Consider the following 21,292-nt stretch of genomic DNA (forward strand, 5'->3'; position numbering starts at 1 on the left):
AATTGGGTTTTTGTAATGCAGTTGTAGATCAAAGCGGTTTATCATTTAAATTGCTACCCATAGGAATAGATAATTCTGATGAGATTTTCCTTATTTATTTTTAGGAAATAAAAACATATCCCTAGATTTTGCAAAGCATAATTAAAATACTAATTGAAAATACTGTGCTTCATGTGTACTGCCTGTCATCTCACTGTTTCAGAGTTCTGCCAGAATTTTAAGTATGTCTTGCAAGGACACAATAATAGCATGACAATGCATTTGTCACCCTTATATCCAATGTTGTACATCAAGTATTTGGAAATTCCCCTCTTTGTATTATGAAAATAATTAATAATAAGTGAATATAGACTATGTTTATTATTAAAATTGATAAAGGTATTAGTAAAAACTTGACAGACACATTAGAATATATAACCAATCTTTTCTATGGAGTTTTATGGGTAAAATAAACTGTACATATTAACTGTTTCTGGTACTATTCATTGTGTTAATCTTACAATATACATACTAGTTTCTGATTGTCTGAATTAATGCAACTTCACATGAACCAAAGATTAGCTTAGATGGTGAAGTAATCATGTTTTTTATAATTTTTGTTTTTAAACCTTGATTTTCTATCAGAAAAAAATAAAGAAAATAAACTTAAGATATAATGTTTCTAGTCCAAGAAATTAAAACCAGTCAATATCGGTAAACTGTTTTAAAGTACATAAAATTAATCACACTTAATCAAAAACCATAATACTGTTAATCCCTTTTATAGCTGTATTCAATAATGTGACTTTACATTCTACTTGTTATAACTCAAAAACATTGCAATTTTCTATTAGAGTTATAAACCAAAGGGATATGTTCTACTTATAAGCCAAGAGAATAACAGATTTGTTTGGCTAGTGTAAGAATCTCCTGAATTTGATATCAATGAAATTGTGATATTTTATTATAAATGTCTTCAAATTAAAGAGAACAGAAAGTTATCAATCCAATAACAAAAGGAATATTTTATCCTCGTTTAAAATACTTACACTTATGAAGACATTATACATTACAAAATATGTATGCAATTTTCAGGTTTACTCTGAAGAATAGACGAGAACTGCACAGAACATACAGTATGAAAGTACTTATATGGATGAAATATGCCCTTACTAATGTTTTCTACACCATGTTTTTGTTTGTGTGTCTGTTTGATTTTGTTTTCATAAGCTATGAAATGGTCATACACTTATATTCTCTAAGCTGATGCTAACATACATCTTTTTACCCTTAAAATTTTCCCGACAAATGTTTTTCATTAGACAAATTGTGGACTTGTAATTTTAAGGAGATTAGATTAATTTTAACATGCATATATTTTCTTTGTAATTTATAAATGAACCTTTCATATTTACCAAGTATGGACCTAACATAAGCCATATTACCAGTTGTTAGTATTTTAATATTCTGACATATTGAAATACAGATAACACAAACAGTAAATCTTAATGTTTTGTCTTCAAAGTATATCTCCGTGTTGCATTTGAATTCATTCTCAGATGGTTTATTTAAAGGAAATGTTAAAGATCACTGTGGGGATAGCTGTTATATTCAGCCCCTCCTCCATCATTCCCTGTCAGGATGGAGGAATTGAGCTGAATTTGATAAAGTTCAGCTGAAGTTGATTTTTCCTTTATCAAATCTTATGGAGGGCAACAGCAAGTATCTTTTTTTTTTCCTCTTTAAATTAGGGACTTAAACCAACTTTGAAAAGCTAATAAATGGTTAGACAAAATAGTTTTATTGAAAAAACATGAAAGAAATCCACCAAAATGACTCTTCATAGTGATATTTGAATAAATAATATATTGCCTCTGGAAGGATAAATTTTTACTTTAGTGAATAATCTTATACTCCCACCTTTATATAACATTCAAAATAAAACACATTAAGTATATGGGGCACTTTTTTTACTTAATGAATCAATAAGAGTAAAAATGTTTCTTAAAAATGTGGTGATTAATCTCATTTAAAATAAGATAGTTGGAAAGTAAAGCTATTATATAATGTGGTAAGTGGAATAATGCCTTCTACCCCAGAAATTTCCATATCTTAATCAGCAGAACCTGTAAATATATTCCGTTTTCTAACAAAAGGTATTTAAGATTGCAGCTAAAATTAAGGTTGCTACTCAGCTGACCTTAAGATAGGCAGATTACCCAGGATTATCCAGATGTATCCAATGCAATTGCAAGAGCACTTCAAAGTATAAGAGGGAGGCAGAAGCGTGAGTCAAAGGAAGATGTGACTACTGTAGAAAGGCACAGAGATGTAGCATTGCTGTCACCGAAAATGGAGCAAGGGGGCCATGAATCAAGGAATGTGGACATCATTTAGAAGCTGGAAAGGACAAGGAAGCAGACTATGCCCTAGAAACTCCACAAAGGAACGCAGCTCTGCTGGCATCTTAATTTAGCCCAGTGAGACCCAACTTGGACTTCTGTACAGAAATATAAGGTAATACATTTTTGTTGTTTTAAACCACTAATTGTATGCAAATTTGTAAAAACATCAATAGAAAACTAATGCGATACATCATGCTTTTTTATCATAGCAAAAAAAAGAGAAAGCACTGTATAATACTATACATATATGTGTGTGTATATATATATATATATATATATATATATATAGAGAGAGAGAGAGAGAGAGAGAGAGAGAGAGAATATATAAAAGATAACAAGAATTCACAAAAACTGAAGTTAATTTGATAATACTGTTCAAAATTTGTATGCCATTTGTCTCTTTATTACTATTTTTGGGGGTTTATTCTAAAGTAATATTTACATGTATAGAAAATGATATGTGCACAAAAATACTGATTTAAGAAAATATTTTAAATTTTGAAATAACTAAATATAAATTAAGAGATAATTGCTTTATGTGCCTTTTTGTCTGTGTGAGAATATTGCTTTCATAGACTATAATGGCTATAGCTTAAAAGACAGACATCTTGGCATATGGAGACTGAGCCACAGGTTAATCATCTTCAAAAGTATACATTTCTGCAAATTTGAATATGTACCATTGTGCATAAACAACTTATTAGAAATGGGTTGGTGAATTTAAAAATCAATGATATTGTCTCATAAATTTCAGGGATAATGGATGATGATTTGTAAAACATGTGGATAAGAGTTGGAAACTTAAAGTATAGGTGGTCTTCTAACTCTGACCTACTTGTAGTTGGGGCTAAAGAGCTTTTTGGTGGCCACCTCAGAGATTTTTCTTGATCATGAGATTCAAGACATTGAATCTCAATTGCAACAACAGTGCTCTTTGTCACAAGATTAGTAAAATAACATGATAAATTGAGTAAATAGCTAATGGAAGACATTGTAAAACAGCTGATGATAATCTTGTTTGAAATATACAGAAGTGACTGGTACTCTGATTACCCTTCCAATGGTCAAGACTTTGTGTGCATTACGAAAAACAATTAAAATAAAGTTGCCATTCTAAAAAAGGGCTTCTGCTGAAAGTGAAGTGGATTTTTCTCGCCTGGGATTTCCAAAGGAGATGTTGTTTTATCATTTTGAATTGTGATGTAGGTATGGAGGATAAATCATCCATTTACAATTGCTTCTTTAAAGGCAGATGGGAGGAGTGGGAACTCTCCCAACAAATCAGTTATACTGGTAGTAGAGCCACATTAGACTACTCCTTTTGGCACCTCCTCCAGAGAAGACAGTTGTAACAGACAACCTCAGATAATTCCTAAAGACAGCAATCCAAAGATACTTTATTAGGTTGAAAACTTGAAACAACCCATTCAATTTTGTTTCCAAATCCCTGACAAAAAGAATATGTCGATGGCCATATAGGCCTCCTAGGGAATGTGTTTCATAAGAACCCTAAGTGTCCTCGGCCTGCTGCTGTACACAGGGTGGACAGATACCACTGGGTCAAGACAAATCAGTAATACACAGAGGCTGGGCACTTGGTTACATAGAGCTCAGAGGAGTGGCTTTATTTTTTCTAAAATGAAAATGAGATGGTTTGAGAGGTTCATAAAACAGAAAAAAGAGCCACAATAGGGCCTAGGGTACATGATGGTGAATCCTTATACAGATTATGACTGTGTTCTTAGCTGTACTTTTATTTATTTCTTTACACTTTATTTATTTATTTATTTAGAGCTTCAATAGTATTTTATGTTAATTTCAGGTATACAGCTTAGTGGTCAGACATTTATATAATTTAAGAATGATCCCCCTGACTAGTCTAGTACTTACCTAGCACTATATATAGTTATTACCATGTTATTGACTATATTCTCTATGCTTTGTTTGACATCCCATGATTATATTGTAATTACCAATTTCTACCTATTAATCCCTTCACTTTTTCACCCTGCTCCCCAACCATTCTTCCATCTATCACCCCTATAAATCTAGTATGTATCTGACAGCAGACATAGTTACTGTAATATTATTTACTATATTCCTTACATTATATCCTATATCTTCATGACTACTGTATAACAACCAATTTATACTTCTTAATCCCTTCACCTTTCTCACTCCTCCCCAATTCCCTTCCCATCTGGCAACCATCAAAATGTTCTTTGTATCTACGAGTTTGTTTCTGCTTGTTTGTGTTTGTTTTGTTCTTTATATTTCACATATAAGCAAAATCACATTGCATCTGTCTTTTTCTGTCTGATATACTCCACTAAGCATAATACCTTCAGGTCCATCCATGCTATCGCAGCTGGCATGAACGCATTCTCTTCCAAGGCCAAGCAATATTTTACTGTATATATGTACCCATTCTTTCATCGACAGACACCAAAGCTGACTCCATCTTGGCCATTGTAAACAGTGCTGCAATGAATATATGAATACAAACCTCCCCTCAAAGCAGCGTTCTGGGTTTCTTCAGATATATGCCAAAAGTGGGAATACTGGGTCCTTCTTTGTCTTTTGTAATATCCTTTGTTTTAAAGTCTATTTTGCCCGGTATAAGTGTTGATACCTCAGCTATTTGTTGTTGTTGTTGTTTGTATCCATTTTCATGAAATATCTTTGCCCCATTTATTTTTCCCATTCCTTGTGTGCCTTTTGATCTGAAATGAGTCTCTTGTAGGCAGTATATGCAAGGTTTTTGTTTTCTTATCCATTCAGCCACCCTGTATTTTTGATTGGAACATTTAATCCATTTACACTTAAAGTAATTGTTGACAGATATGTAGTTGTTGCCATTTTATTATTCATATTTTTTATCCTATTTCTCTTCTTCTTATTCTTATTCTTATTATCATTATCATTATTACTATTATTATTATTATTATTATTATTATTATTAAAGAATCTCTTAAACATTTCTTGTAATATTGGTTTGGTAGTGATGAACTCCTTAAGTTTTTTCTTGTCTGGGACACTCTTTACCTGCCCTTCAATTGTAAATGATAAATTTGCTAGGTAGAGTAATCTTGATTGTAGGTCCTAGCTAATCATCAGTTTGAACATTTCCTGCCAACGCTTTCTGGACTGTAAAATTTCTGTTGAGATATCAGTTGATTATCTTATGGAAGTGCCCTTGTAGGTAACTAACTGCTTTCCTCTTGCTGTCTTTAAGATTCTTTATTTCTCTTTAACCTTTGGAATTTTAATTATGCTGTCTCTTGGTGTGGGTCTCTCTGGGTTCATCTTGTTTGGGACTCTGTGCTTTCTGGACTTGTATATCTATTTCCTTCACCAGGTTAGAGGATTTTTCTGCCATTATTTCTTCAAACAAGTTTTCAATTCCTTGCTCTCTTCTCCTTCTGGTATCCCTATGATGCGAATGTTGGAAACTTGATGTCCCAGAGGCTCCTCATTTTTTTTTTTTTTTTTAATTCTATTTTCTTTTTGCTATTGTGATTGTGTGCTTTCTGCTACCTTATTTTTCAAATTGCTGTCCAAGCCTCTGTTTCATCTAATCTATTGTTGATTCCCTGTAATGTATTCTTCATTTCAGTTATTATATTCTTTATTTATAACTTGTTTTTTTGTGTTTTTATTTTCTATCTCCATTTTTATGTTTTCTATCTTTTTGTTGAAGTTCTTCCTGAGATCATTGAGAATTTTTATAACAGTGTTTGGAACTCTGCGTCTGGTAGATTGCTCGTCTCCATTTTGTTTTTTCTTTGTTTGTTTGTTGTTCTTTTTCTGGAGATTGTTCTATTTTTTTATTTGGGATGTTTCTTTGCCTCCCTATGTTGGTTGCTTTCCCGTGTTTGTTTCTATGTAAAAATGCTATACATCTTGGTCTTAGTAGAGTGACCTTATGTAGTAGGTGTCCTGTGGGACCCAGTGGTGCAGTCTCCCTGGTCACCAGAACCGGGTTCTACATGTGTGTCCATTGTGTGGGTTGTATGTGCCCTCCTCTTGTTGTAGTTGAGCCTTGGTTGCTGTTTGCACATCAGTGGAAGAGATTGACCTTCAGGCTGATTGGTTGTGCAGACTGGCCATGATTACAGTGGAGAAGCTATGGTGCAAGGGATGACCCTACAGAGCATGGTTCACTTTAGCAGGGCCTGGTGCCTGCCCAGTCTGCCCTTTGTGTGTGTCATCCGTGGAGGCACCAGGTGATGCTCTGGCTTGGTCCAAAGCTGGCCACCAGGTTTGCCAGCCATGGGGCCAGCTGAGAGGAATCCTGCTGCAGACCAAGTTTAGCCACAGCCTGTGCTCTGCCTTTGCCCATTTGGTGTCAGCCACAAAGCAATCCATAGATGGCCGCCACCTGCAATGGGCTTAGAGGTCCCTTGAGAGGCCAATATGCAAACCGAGACTGGCTGTTTCTAGTGCCATGTTCTGTACTGCTCAGCCAGAGGTATAGGACACACTGAAGCCAAATGCTTCTTGTTTGGGTTTTGTGTACCTTTGAGGGATTTTTATGAAAGTCCTCAGCTTTGAGGTAAGACAGATTGTTTGTATGGAAAAGCCACTGAAATTGGTTTGGGTGTGCCCAAAAATTAGGTGGAGCAGGGTGTCCGAAAATCGCTAAATCCCTAGGGCGGGGCAGATGAAAGGTGATAGCCAGTATGACAGAGACTCAAATATGGTGTCTGCCTCCTCCGCATGCAGGGATGTGGGAGGGCTCAACAAAGAAACAATGACTTCTGCCAGCTTCTCCATCTTGGAGAAAGCTTCCCCTCCAGCTCTCACCCTCAAGCCAGACCATTCAGTTTTTCCCCATATATCTCTGTCATGTTTAGAGCTGCTGCCTCAGCACTGGAGCTCAGAGCTAGTGGTTCTGTCAGCAAATAAGTCCATATGCATGTCCTTTAAGAGAAGTGCCTGGGACTCCAGCTGACTTCTGTCTCATAATGTCCACTAGTTTTCACAGCCAGAAGTTATGGAGACTTCCCTCCCCAGCACTGGAACTCTGGGCTGGGAAGCCTGGTGTGGGGCTGGGAACCTTTGATCCTCCAGGGGGTACCTCCACAGACAAGATGTTTCTCCCAATTTTTAATGGTCACGAGTGGGTGTGAGACCAGCCTGTTCCATCTCTCTGCCCATTGTACCAGTGTTGAGGTAGCATCTTCTACATGTCCATAGTTGTAGGGCTTCTGTTCACCTAGATTTCAGGTAATTCTCAATGATGATTGTTCTGTAGTTTAGCTGTAATTGATGGAGTCCTTAGAGGAGGTGAGCACAATATTCACTCACTCTGCCATCTTGACTGGAAATTCTTAACTGTACTTTTAATACTTATCTAAATTTATATGAAGTCTTATGTAACACTGAGGAATGTACCCAGTAAGATAATAAAATTAAGATATTGACATGTGATATGATTTGATGGATTATAAAAAGTAATAGTTTAAATAAGCATACTGTCTCTTAAAATTATTTTTAAAAAGATACAATGCAGTATAAGGCGCTTAGAATCATGTAGAAATGTTTGGATGGTGCATAAACATCTATATACACTTTAATTAATAAAGACTGAGATTCACTGATGCAAATATACTAAGTCAAAGTACTTTTATAGCTCTTGAAATTCTTGCCATATGATTACAAGTGCTATGATTGAATATTGCTGTGAAAAACAATAGAATACCACAACAAGGAAAATCTATATAACATTGTATATATGTAATCCCATTTCTAGTAAAACTTTTCTCTGAAAACTAAAGGGGAAATATTTTTAAAGCTATATATATATATATATATATATATATATATATATATATATATTTTTTTTTTTTTTTTTTTTTTTTCCCCCGCAAAGAGTTAGGATTAGGAGAGCTAAACGTCTTCCTAGTCTATGCAGCCTCAGTACTGTCAGAGAAAGCAATTTTAGGTGTGTCACAAGGTCAACTTTGGACTATAATGTAGTAAATCCAAATTTTTCCAGCTCAGTTTCATTGCAGAATTACATGCTTTCTGCAATGAAAGTAGAAGAAAAGGTGATGAAAGGAGAAATAGCATTTGCTCATCTTTAAAGCAAATAAAGATGATCTAGGCTGATCTAGGAAAATTAGTTCCATCAATATATGTTAATGTTAATTACTTATCATTAAACCTAACAGAATCTTAAGGCTGAAGTAAGCATACATATCAATCTGTACAACTTGTCTCTGTATTATGGGTTTGGGTACTATCATCCTCAGTGGTTTACTGACACAAAAAAAACAACCAACTACAGAAAAAATTGGAGCTTGAATACATGACATGTTTCTTTATCCCCTAATGGACTGAGCATCTCATATTTGCCTGCTTAGCATCAATTTATCTGAGAAACTGTTCCTGTTCTAATACACATGTTTTTTATTATCTACCAATCACAGGACCTCAGATGCAAAAAACGGGTTTATGACCTAAGTTTTCACTGATGCAGGTTTTTTGGGGAAATTTATTTCAGTATTACTTATTGGGATAGTTTATTTAAATTTAATCAGGTTATGGCAATATGTTTAAGAAATTTGTCATAAGTCACAGCTATCGAGAACTATAACTGCTATCCTTTCATAGTAGTACTGTAACAGTTAGCCAATACTTATCACACATTTACCTGAAAATGTGTGGCCTCTGAGAATGTAAATTTGGGGTCCAAGAAACAGCTCTTAGAAATCAATTTAGAGGGTGTCGGGAATCACTAAATCAGGAGATGGTGTAATTGTTTAGGGCAGTACTGTGATAGACAGAAAGATGGATAGATAGATGATAGATAGATAGATAGACAGACAGACAGACAGATAGATAGATAGATAGACAATGGATGGGTGAATGGGTGGATGAACAGAAAGACAAATCAATGGGTGAAAGGATTTCATGGCATACTAGAAGTATGAGATTAAATTCTATTTTATTCCACTAAAAATCTAATTATTCTTTAATGTAATTAAATACCAACTTAACTCACATAGTCTTTATGATACCAGTTTATGAAAGTTTTTAGGGCTTATCTCATAGCTATTAGGTATATAATCCTTTTCTAATCTTTTCTGATTGTGTACAAAAACAAAGTTTATCCTATAGTTTTTATGTCTACTGATGTGCCAACTCTATGAGTCCAGAGAGGCTAAAGTTTCCAGGGCACAAATGGCCCCCCGATGATAAGATCATATCCAAAATTTCTCTCTTCTCCCTGATCTTGTCATGGTAATTCTTCACTGTATTGTTATTTTCTGATTCCTTTAAATGCCAGCCCCAGAGCTTTTCTAATTGTCCTTAGCAGAACAACTGGTCTGAATTACCTGGTCATCTATTAAAAGAACTCCTTACTGGCTCCTCTTTCTTGGTTGGACATGCTGATGGAAGAAGTCAAATTGAAATTGACTCTTTTATTTCAGTACCTATAAAAGGAGACAGAAATGCATAATATCTTCTTAGCTTTAGCCTAAAACATGTATGTCTAATTACCTGGATAACTCTATATTGAACAGGAGAAATACTCAAAATGTTAAATGTCTAAGCGTGATTTCTAAAAATGTATAACATCACAGGCATTTTAATCTGACAACCAGTGTGAAGACATGTGAGACAGGCAATTATATAAATCCTGCCCTGTTTGCCCCTGGTTTATAATGTAACCCTGAATTTATCTCATGGTGCTTTTCTTCATACTTGGAACATTTTTGTTCTATATACCATCATTATCATTACACAACAAATTATGGTGCTATAAAACATTTCATACATTTGGATTTTTTTTTTTAAGTCAGGCATTTGAATACAGCTTATCAGGATGGCTTTGCTTGGTTCTACAGTGTTGGAGCTTCAACTGTAAATAATCAATAGCCACCTTATTGTTATTCATCTCAAGGTACTGAAAACTTGCACTTAAGAAACCTGGGCTCATTTGTTTCAGGCGAGTTGAGGCAAATATGTATTGAAGTCACAGCCAGTTCAAGGCCGTAAAGAGTCATGGCCTTTATGTTCAGACAATGATTTTCAGGCTATTCCAGTGATGCATTTAAACAAACCCTTCCCTTTAAATGGTACTTTAATCTTATGTTTTCAAGTTTTATATCATGGATGCATTGCCTTCCCCTTTAAAGGAGAGCGAAGCATTCTTCTGTAAACTCCATTACACAGTGTTGTGAATAAGAAGTATCACTGATGGACCAACCACTGGTTCTGCCATCTCACTATTGCTAGGAAGACAATGAACCCACTATTTCAAAAGGAATCTGAATATATTTTATGTAGTCTTGAAAACTGAATGCTAAAACTCTTTAGCTAAAAACTCTTAAAGCAACTCAATTGCTTATGCAGGGAAGTATTTTGTGATTGCAGAGCCTTTGATAATTTACAGGAGTTTATATTAGTTAAAGTTATACTTTACTGAATATATTATTAAGGTTGGAAGTGTGATTTTTTTAATGGTAAATATATTTATTAGTTAATCCAAAATTTTCTCCAAGAGAAAAATATTATAGCCATACTCAATGACAAATGTGTTTGTCTTTTCTGCATTTTGAAATAAGCACAAAATAATTTTCTGATAAGTGTCTTCTATTCAGGGATACTTCATTAGTTCTGTACCTTGTATAAGCAAGTTCTTATTATAGATTTCTAAACTTGTATAGGCAAATTCCATTGCTTATTAAATAGCTCAAATTAATATTAAAATATGAATCTATTTATAAAATACATGTAGGTACTTTTCAGAGAATATAACTTCAAATTTTCTACATTATGCCTCTCAAAAGTCAAGATACTGAGGTCAAGATAATCCTTAGGGATATCAAAGTAACCATATAACTTCCATTTGGAGATGGTTGACGATGCAGCTACTGAGAAAAACTATAACCCTGATTAAGACTTGTCTGACTATGAGTAGAATAAGAAAATATTTAATAAGGATCTGTAGATTCAATTACCTAAAATGAATGAGAGTATATCAGATTCCATTTTTAAACATTCCATAGGAGTTTGATTTGTTCCTAAATTGTCATTTTTCAATTTTCGGCATTGCATTTATCTTATAAAGTTATACACATTGAATAATTTAGTTGGCTGTAATTTAAGACAGTAAATTAGAGTACCTGTAGAGTAATCTTTTAAGTTAATATAGTTAAAGCCACATTATTTTTCTTTTTTCTTAAATTAAAATTTACAGGATGATGATGGTTAATAAAATTATATAGGTTTCAAGTGTACAATTCTGTCATACATAATCTATATATCGCATTGTGTGTTCACCACCCAGAGTCAGTTCTCCTTCCATCACCATATATTTGACCCCCTTTACCCTCTTCTACCACACCCCTCCCACCTTACCCCTGGTAAGCACTAAACTATTGTCTCTATGAGTTTTCGTTTCTTTATTTGTTTGAATTGGTTTTTGTTGTTGTTGTTTTCAAGATTATATCCCACATACCAGTGAAATCATATGGTTCTTGACTTTTTTGTGTGTGACTTATTTTGCTTAGCATCATCTCAAGATCCATCCATGTTGTCGCAAATGGCACTATTTCATTTTTTGTTATGACAGAGTAATATTCCATTGTGTATATATACCACATCTTCTTTATCCAGTCATCTACTGAAGAACACTTTGGTTGTTTCCATGTCTTGGCCACCATAAATAAAGCTGCTGTGAACATCAGAGCACATGTGAGTTCTGACAATTAAGTTCACAAATTCATCCTAGAAAAAGTGCTACAAACCTCACTAATGAATATCACTATGGTAACATTCGAAGTACTCCCCTTGGGAAGCTATACACCCAAGCCAGCACCTAGTCCACCCTTCAAGGCAAGTTTGGAACTCTTTTTCTGGAATGGCCATCAGAGCTGCCATCGTATTACCCTTGATGTCCTGAATGTCATCAAAATGTCTTCCCTTCAATAGTTCCTTTATCTTCGGGTATAGAAAAAAGTCATTGGGGGCCAGATCAGGTGAGTAGGAAGGGTATTCCAATACAGTTGTTTACTGACTAAAATCTCTCTCACAGACAGTGCCCTGTGAGCTGATGCATTGTCATGATGCAAGAGCCATGAATTGTTCGCGAAAAGTTCAGGTTATGTAACCTTTTCACACACCCTTTTCAGCACTTTCAAATAGTAAAGTTCATTAAGTGTTTGTCCAGTTGGTACAAATTCATAATGAAAAATCCTTCTGATATCAAAAAAGTTTAGCAACATCAGTGCAACAAGTTTGCAAACTTAATTGTCCAACATCGTATATCTTTATGGATAAATGTTTTCAGATTTTTTTGGATGTATTCCTAGGAGAGGGATTGCTGGGTCATTACAGAGAAACAATAATCAAAAGAACATGGTATGGGCAGAAAAAAGACACACAGACCAGTGGAATAGAATTGAAAGCCCAGAAACAAACCCACATAAATATGGACAGATAATTTTCCACAAAGGATCCAAAAACATACAATGGAGAAAAGACAGCCTCTTCAATAAGTGGTGCTGGGAGAATTGGAAAGCCATGTGTAAAAGAATGAAACTAGACTTCTATCTGTCACCATGTACCAAAATTAACTCAAAATGGATCAAAGACCTAGTAGAAAATATAGGTACTAAACTTATCGTTCTTGGGTTCAAAGATTTTATAAATTTGACCTCAAAGGCAAGGGAAGTTAAAACTAAAATAAATGAATGGGACTATATCAAAGTAAACAGTGCCTGTGCAGCAAAAGAAACCATCAACGAAACAAAGAGGCAGCCAACCGAACGGGAGAAGGTATTTGAAAACAACGCCTCCGATAAGGGGCTAATATCCAAAATATATAAGGAACTCATACAACTCAACAACAAAAAGACAAATAATCCCATTAAAAAATGGGCAAAGGACCTGAAGAGAGATTTCTCCAAAGAGAACATACAAATGGCTAATAGACATATGAAAAGATGCTTAACAACTCTAATCATCAGAGAAATGCAAATAAAAACCACAATGAGATATCACTTCACCCTAGTTAGAATGGCTATCATCAACAAGACAAATACTAACAAGTGTTGGAGAGGCTATGGAGAAAAAGGAACCCTCATACACTGTTTGTGGGAATGTGGATTGGTGCAGCCACTATGGAAGGCAGTGGGGGGGGGGGTTTCCTTAAAAAAGTAAGAATAGAATTACTATATGACAAAGTCATATTTTTACCTATTGCATATGCTTCTAGAAGCAACACCTATACTACCTAAGTCTTTGTGTAAAGGTTTTCAAAACTGGTGTAACAAGTACCTAGAAAGTGGCCAATCCAGAATTTGTGCAGGCCTTTCCTATATATGTGCAGGTTTTTTCCTCTTTCACAAAAGGCCTTTTTTGAATCATTCAGAGATTTAACCATTAGGCCCAAAGTTGCCCACACAGGGCCAGCTTATTTAGCTGGTCATTTTGTCTCCATAGTTCCTTTCATGTAGCAAGAATGAAATATAAGTAAAGAATTTCAAGTTTAGGTTTTAGATATGAAGAAGAAAGGAGTATGATGATCTAAAAAAAATCACTAATTGACTTAGTGAAAACGGAGCTTTACATATCTTCCCTAGCTCAGTGGAGATATCAACTGTTGGCTGTGAGGTTACCACATAGTTCCAAAAATGTTATGATTTTGTGTTATTCCTTGTGAATATTTATATTCCTTAAGGGCATAGAGTCAGGGAGTGGGAGATATATTTAGAGTCAAGACTCAGGTATTCCTGGCTCTCTAAATATGTTAATTATCTAACACTTCATTTATCTGTACAAAAATGTCTACATAAGTGATTTTGGCTTTTTTTTCTTTTTTTCTTTTTTTTGTTTCTGTTTTCACTTCCTAAGAGGTGTAATGAAATGAAGTTAATACAGAATAATTTTTTTTTTCCACAGACCGTATGTGTGAGAGTTTACACCTAGACTAGTACTATTATAAATCCTGGGTTTGGGGGAGAGGGGGAAATCAACCTCCAGAAACAAAGTATGAAAGGAAAGGTAAAATACATGGAATTATACATTCCCCAAATCTGAAATTTCTTGACAGGTTGAATACAAAAGCTTGTAAGAGACATATCCAAACTACTATTAATTGTTAACTTCTGTGAGGAAACTGAATTAAGGATGGTGATCTAAGGTTTATGGCAATGTTTGGTTTTGATTCTTATCTTTGCTGTTTGAATAATTTTATACTTAGAATACATTTATGTATTTCTTCTTAGTTTAAAAATATAAAATATGAAACATAAATGTCCAGGAAAATAACAGCAATCATAGCAATCACGGCATTTTTTACATTTTAATTTTATATAGTTTTGTGTTTAATTTATTTTTACAGCTAGAATGTGTTCATTCATGTTTGCAGCACTTAATTTTTAATATTTTTCAACTTAACATTAGCAACTCAAGTTTCTTTCCTTTCCTCTCTTCCTGGCTTTTTTGGATTGAATTACTCACCTCAGTTTCAGACTACCCAGTCCTCTATTGTTATCCATCTGACACATTTATAATGTCAATTGATTCTAAGATGTGAGCTATATCTTTAGAATATGGTAGAAAATACTGCAGTAAGCTATAACCTGTAAAAATCTGTTTGACACATTAGCCTTATGAAAGGTATCCATGTCATTACTTAGTTCATTCATGGATTGGCTCACATTCTTGCTTTCTGAAAATTGCCAATGAAATAGAGCTTTATTCATTAGACAGCCCTGTATTTTATGTTAGTAGGTGTTAGTAGGTGTTAACATATTTTAGAATATGCAAAATAAAAATGGTTTGTTTATAGATATTACATAGGCTTCCAAGTTTCCACATCTTTTGTTAAGATCAAATGTTTCAAGCATTTAGGACATGCGTTTAGCAGAAATAAACATAGCAGCATTTATACATAGCAGCATTTATAGTTAATGTGCATTTATGCACTGTGAGCTGACAAGTCAAAAATGTACAACTTTCCTCAGGTACAATTAGGAATTCTCATATTTGAACATACATCTGAGGTACTAATATAAAGGGAACATGAGTTAATCTTTCTTAGTAACTCAATGAAAACAATAATGTATTTTTGTATTTACCCTATGAAAATACATTTTGAATGCAAATATAATAACAATTTTTGTTTTCAGAATTTTTTTACTTCCTGCTTCTGCTTGAAAATACCTCTGTACAAATGAGCTTTTTCACAGATCATTCTTCTTATTCAGATCTCAGTTAACTGCCAACTCTTCAGAAAATTCTACCCTTAAAATCTATATAAAGTATCCCTCTCCATTCCATGACACTATTTATCACATTATCTTTTTCTAAGTCCTTAAAAACTCTTACCACTGTTCCATTATCTCCTTGGCACCTTTGTTTACTTGAGTACTTCCTGTTTCTTAATGTTTAAGGACCATAATAGTAAAAAAAAAAACCATAAAAAATGCTGCTTATTCCTATGTCTCCATTATCTAAACAATACCTAATATCAAGTAGCTACCCTATACATATATTATTTTATTTTTTAATTACAGTCAATGCACAATATTATGTTAGTTTCAGGTATACAATATAGTGAGTAGACATTTATACATACAACTTACAAAGTGATCACCCTATAAATCTAGTATCCACCAGGCACCATACATAGTACAATATTGTTGACTATATTCTTTATGCTATACTTTACATTCCCCATGACTATTTTTCAACTACCAATTTGTACTTCTTAATCCCTCTCCCTTTTTCAGCCACCTCCCCTCCAACCCACCTCACATCTGGCAATCATCAAAATGTTCTCCGTGTGTATGAGTTTGTTTCTGATTTGTTTATTTATTTTGTTTTTTTAGATTGCACATATGAGTGAAATCACATGGCATTTGTCTTTCTTTGTCTGATTTCTTCCACTCTGCACAATACTCTCTAGGCCCAACCATGTTGTTGCAGATAGATTTCATTCTTTTTTATGACTGAGTAATAGTCCATCATGTACATGTACCACCTCTGCTTTATCCATCCAGCCATTGATGGACACCCAGGTTGCCTCTATATTCTGGCTATTGTAAATAATACTGCAAAGAACATATGAAGTAGTGTTTTGTGTTTCCTTGACTAAATACCCAGAAGTGGGATTACTGGGTCCTTCTTTGTCTCTTGTTATAGTCTTTGTTTTAAACTTTATTTCTTTTATCTGATATAAGTATTGCTACCTCAGCTTTTTTTTCCACTTCTATTTTTATGAAATATCTTTTTTCATCCCTTTACTTTCAGTCTGTGTGTCTTTTTATCTGAAGTGAATCTCTTGTAGGCAAAATATGTAGTGGTCTTGTTTTCTGAATACATTTTAATTATTATATAAATATCATCAAATGGATACCAAGTCCAATATCAATCATGCTGCTAGTGTACCCTGCCCTCACCTTGTCTAGTTGTATTTCATCAGAAACAAAGCTTTGTTCCAGTGCCAACAGAGATGATCCATACTAGATCATCACTAAGAGTTTTCTCAGCTGTATCGTTGAAAACTGCTGGTTTCCTCATTCTTTCAAGTGATGCTTACCTATGTTTTGCTGATATTGTGCTCACCTACCTTCCAGCCTGATCTATTATTATCCTTTGGGGAGGAAATTTCTGTATCCACTTCCCCCACGTTGAGGAAACATTGAAAACAGATAAGAAACATTTCAGTATCTCAATTAGCCACCATTTATTTCAAGAACCTAAATTTTAAGCTTCTAAACCCTAGATTCAAAACAAATTTTCTATTCTGACTGTTATTAGCCATGCCATATATTTCATTATATTCCACGTTAAGAAAGGATGTTGGACCAGAAAATTTTCTAAACATTCATATTTTGATTGAGGTACTTCCCATACAGATCACATCATAAGTAAATATTCTCTAAATAAATTTAGATAGGTAAACAGACATAAGTATACATGTAAATATAGATGTAGAAACAGATGTAGACAAGGTACTAATTTTTAAGAAACATAAAATGAAAGATAGCAGGGCTCAAAAGCAATCATCATATAGAAAGAGAAATTCAGACACAACGAACAGTGGCAAAACATGAGCTTTCTGTGCTCTAGGTGTGGAAGTAGGCAGTGGCGGCTGGAAGTTCAGTTATTGATAAATGGAAAGAAGTGTTGTTGCACATGAGATGGGAAACTAAATCCCATCTTGCTGCTTGAAACTTATGTCCAATCAGAGTGTATATCAATGAGTGAAAAACTACAATTGATTTTGCCTCAATTTTTTTATTTAAAGTTTGTTTTTTTTTTAATTTAAGATAATTATATATTCACAAGCAGTTGTGAGAAATGATACAGAGACCCGTGCATTTTTTGCCCAATAAAAAACATCCTGCAAAACTTAGCATAATATCACAGCCAGGATTTTGGCATCAATATGGTTAGAATACAATTTTTTTTTTCTTTCAAGGATCCCTCATGTTTCTCTTTTAAGCCTCATCGGGCAACCATTAATCTGTTCTCCATTTCTATGATTTTGTCACTTCAGCAATCTTTAAAATTAAAAAATGGAATCATATACTCTCTAACATTTTAGGATTCACATTTTTTACGTGGTATAATTCTCTGGAAATGAAGCCAAATTTGTTGTGCATATTAATAATCTGCGTCTTTATTTCTGAAAAGTATATCATGGTATGGATGTGTGAGTTTGTTTAACCATTCATTTATCCATTGAAAGGCAGCTGTGTTGTTTCCAGTGTTGGTCGTTATAAATAAAGCAGCTAAAAACATTTGGGTACAGGTTTTAGTGCTAATATAATTATTCATTTCTCTGGAATAAATACCCAAGAGAGTATAATTGCTGGTTTTACGGTCATTTCATGTTTAACTTAAAGAAACAAACTCCTTTCCAGAGTGGATCTGTTATCCTACCTCCCTACTGGTATTATAAAGTGATGGTTCTTTACACATCCTTGCCAGCACTTTGTTTTGCCACTATTGTTTACTTTTTTAAAATTTAACTATTCAGATAGGTGTATAATTATATCTTATTGCAATATTAACTTGCATTTCCCAAATGGCTATGATGTCAAAGACCTTTCCATGTGCTTATTTGTCATCTGTATGTTCTTTTTTTGTGAAAAGTCTCTTTATGTATTTTGATCAGTTTCTAATTGGATTTCTTGGTTTTATATTATTGAGTTTTGTTCATATATTAGTGACACAATGCAGATACTAGTCTTTGTCAAATATGTAGTTCGAAATGTGTTCTCCAACTTTGTAGCTTTTTTCCCCATCTTCTTAATAGGATCTTTCACAGAAAAAAAGTTTTTAATTTTTGAAATCTAATTTATCAGTTTTTCCTTTTATGTTTTTTATTTTGATTCCATGGCTAAGAACCTTTGCCTATCCCTAGATTTGAAATATTTTATCCTTTTTATTTCCCTGATATTTTTAGAGTCTTATGTTTTACACTTTATTTCATTATTAACTTTGAGTAGTTTTTGTAAGGCATGGGACCTAGGTCGAGGTTTATTTCTTATTAACCTGTGGAAGTCCATCCAATTCCTCCAGCACCATTTTTTTTCATTTTTCTCTTTCTTTCTTTCTTTCTTTCTTTCTTTCTTTCTTTCTTTCTTTCTTTCTTTCTTTCTTTCTTTCTTTCTTTCTTTCTTTCTTTCTTTCTTTCTTCATGAAGGCTATCTTCCTTCTGTTTAATTGCTTTTACATATTTGGGCATACTTGTTTCAGTGTATTTCTAGTTTTTTTTTTTATTTAATTCTATTGCTCTATATGTCTGTCCCTCCACCAATACTGCAAAACCTTGATTATTGTGGCCACATAATATTTTGAATTTACATAGACTTCTAGGAGCTATTCTAGTTCTATTTTCTATCCCATATAATTTTAGAATAATATTGTCTATGTCTATTAAAAAAAAAGAAGAAGAACTTGTGATTTTGAGAGCAATTGTGTTAAACTTTTATATTTTTTGGAGAAAATTGACATGTTTAATATATTGAGTTTTCCCATCTTTGAAAATAGGGTGCCTCTTTATTTATTGATATTTTTGGATTCATTCATCAGCGTTGTGAATTTTCAGCCTACAAGTTCTATACATGTTTTGTTACAACTCCACAAAAGTATTTTCTTGAGCAACTGCAAATGACATTATATATTTAATTTTGGTATGCTCGTGTCCATTGCTGGCATTTCAAAATATTTTTTAATTATATATTATGTATTCTGTGACTTGAATGAACTTACTGAGTTATGAGTTAGAATTTTCAGCACTGTGTTGAATAAGAGTGCTGACAGTGGATACTTTTGATAGTTAATACATTGGATTACACTGATTTTCAAATGTTGCACCAGTGTTACATTTCTAGAATAAGACCCACTTGGTCATGGTGTATAATTCTTTTTGTATATTGTCAAATTTTATTTGATAATATTGTCTAAGGATTTTTTTGCCTTTATTTATTATGGATATCACCCTGTATTTTTCCTTTTTGCACTGTCTTTATCTAGTTTGGAATCCGGAAAATAATCGGCTCTTCAAATGAATTGGAAGTGTTTCCTTCTTTTCATTTTCTATGTGATAACTGTGTAGAATTTGTGCTAATTTTTCTTTAAATGTTTGATAGAATTCTTCAGTGAATTTATGTGGACCTGATAATTTATTTGGGGGAAATTTTACATAATGAATTCAAATTCCTTAGCGTTACAGGCTTATCACATTTTATAATTTTTATTAGATATGTTATGGTAGTTTTCTATTTTTCAAGGAAGTGGTTCATTCCATCTAAGCTGTCAAATGTCAGTGTGTAGAATTGTTTATAATATTCTGTTATGATACCTTGATGTCTATAGAGTCTAGTGATATTTCCTACCTCAGACCTGATATTGATAATTTGTGTCTTTGTCGGTCTTTCTACAAGTTTGTCAATTTCATCGTTCTGTCAAAAAAACACAAAATTTTGTTTCATTGATTTTTCTAAATCTTTAATCTCTTAAATTTCATGTATTTCTGCTATCTTTCTTTCCATGCCTTTTTTTGTGCTTATATTGGTCTTTTTATTCTACATTCTCAGTGAGGAACCTGAGATTAATTTTGGGAGACTTTTCTTTAGTTTAATGTATACTCTTAAATAAACATTGAATAAAATGAAAGAAAAAAGGAACAAATTGATGTTAGAAAAGTAAATAGTCGTATGGTAGATAAAATTTCATTAGAAATTAAATGTAAGTGAACAAAACCTACATACAAATAAGACTATCCTAGCAGATTTTTTTTAAAATTTATTATTTAAATTTATTGGGGTGACAATTGTTAGTAAAATTACATAGATTTCAGGTGTATAGTTCTGTATTACATCATCTATAAATCCCATTGTGTGTTCACCACCCAGAGTCAGTTCTCCTTCCATCACCATATATTTGATCCCCCTTACCCTCATCTCCCACCCCCCACCCCCTTACCCTCTGGTAATCACTAAACTATTGTCTGTGTCTATGAGTTTCTGTTTCTCATTTGTTTGTCTTGTTCTTTTGTTGTTTTTGGTTTATATACCACTTTTCACTGATATGTGGTATATAAACCAAAAACAATAAAAGAACAAGACAAACTAATAGATTTTTAAAAATATGCTATCTACAACAGACACACCTTAAATATAAGGATATAAAGCATTTAAAGTAAAATCATAGAAAATATATAACATGCAAAACTATTTGAAATAAAATGGATAGATTTTTTTTTATATGGACATTATTATATCCTTGTTATGATGTAATGAAAGTGGAACTTTACCTACCAATAAAACATAACCTGTTATAATCATGAGGAAAATAGCATATAAATTTTAATGGAGGCACATAACTACACACATATGTTTTATTTTAACATGAATGACTCCCTTTAATATTTC

The 21,292-nt window shown here is 33.4% G+C and overlaps 1 pseudogene; it reads left to right on the forward strand.

Annotated features, from left to right (window-relative positions):
* Window positions 1–3,299: 3,299 nt before the first annotated feature.
* Window positions 3,300–3,961, forward strand: LOC109445535 (protein BTG4; annotated as a pseudogene).
* Window positions 3,962–21,292: the final 17,331 nt, after the last annotated feature.

This window comes from Rhinolophus sinicus, linkage group LG03 (genome assembly GCF_036562045.2).
Source record: "Rhinolophus sinicus isolate RSC01 linkage group LG03, ASM3656204v1, whole genome shotgun sequence".
In the NCBI taxonomy this organism is placed as follows: Eukaryota; Metazoa; Chordata; class Mammalia; order Chiroptera; family Rhinolophidae; genus Rhinolophus; species Rhinolophus sinicus.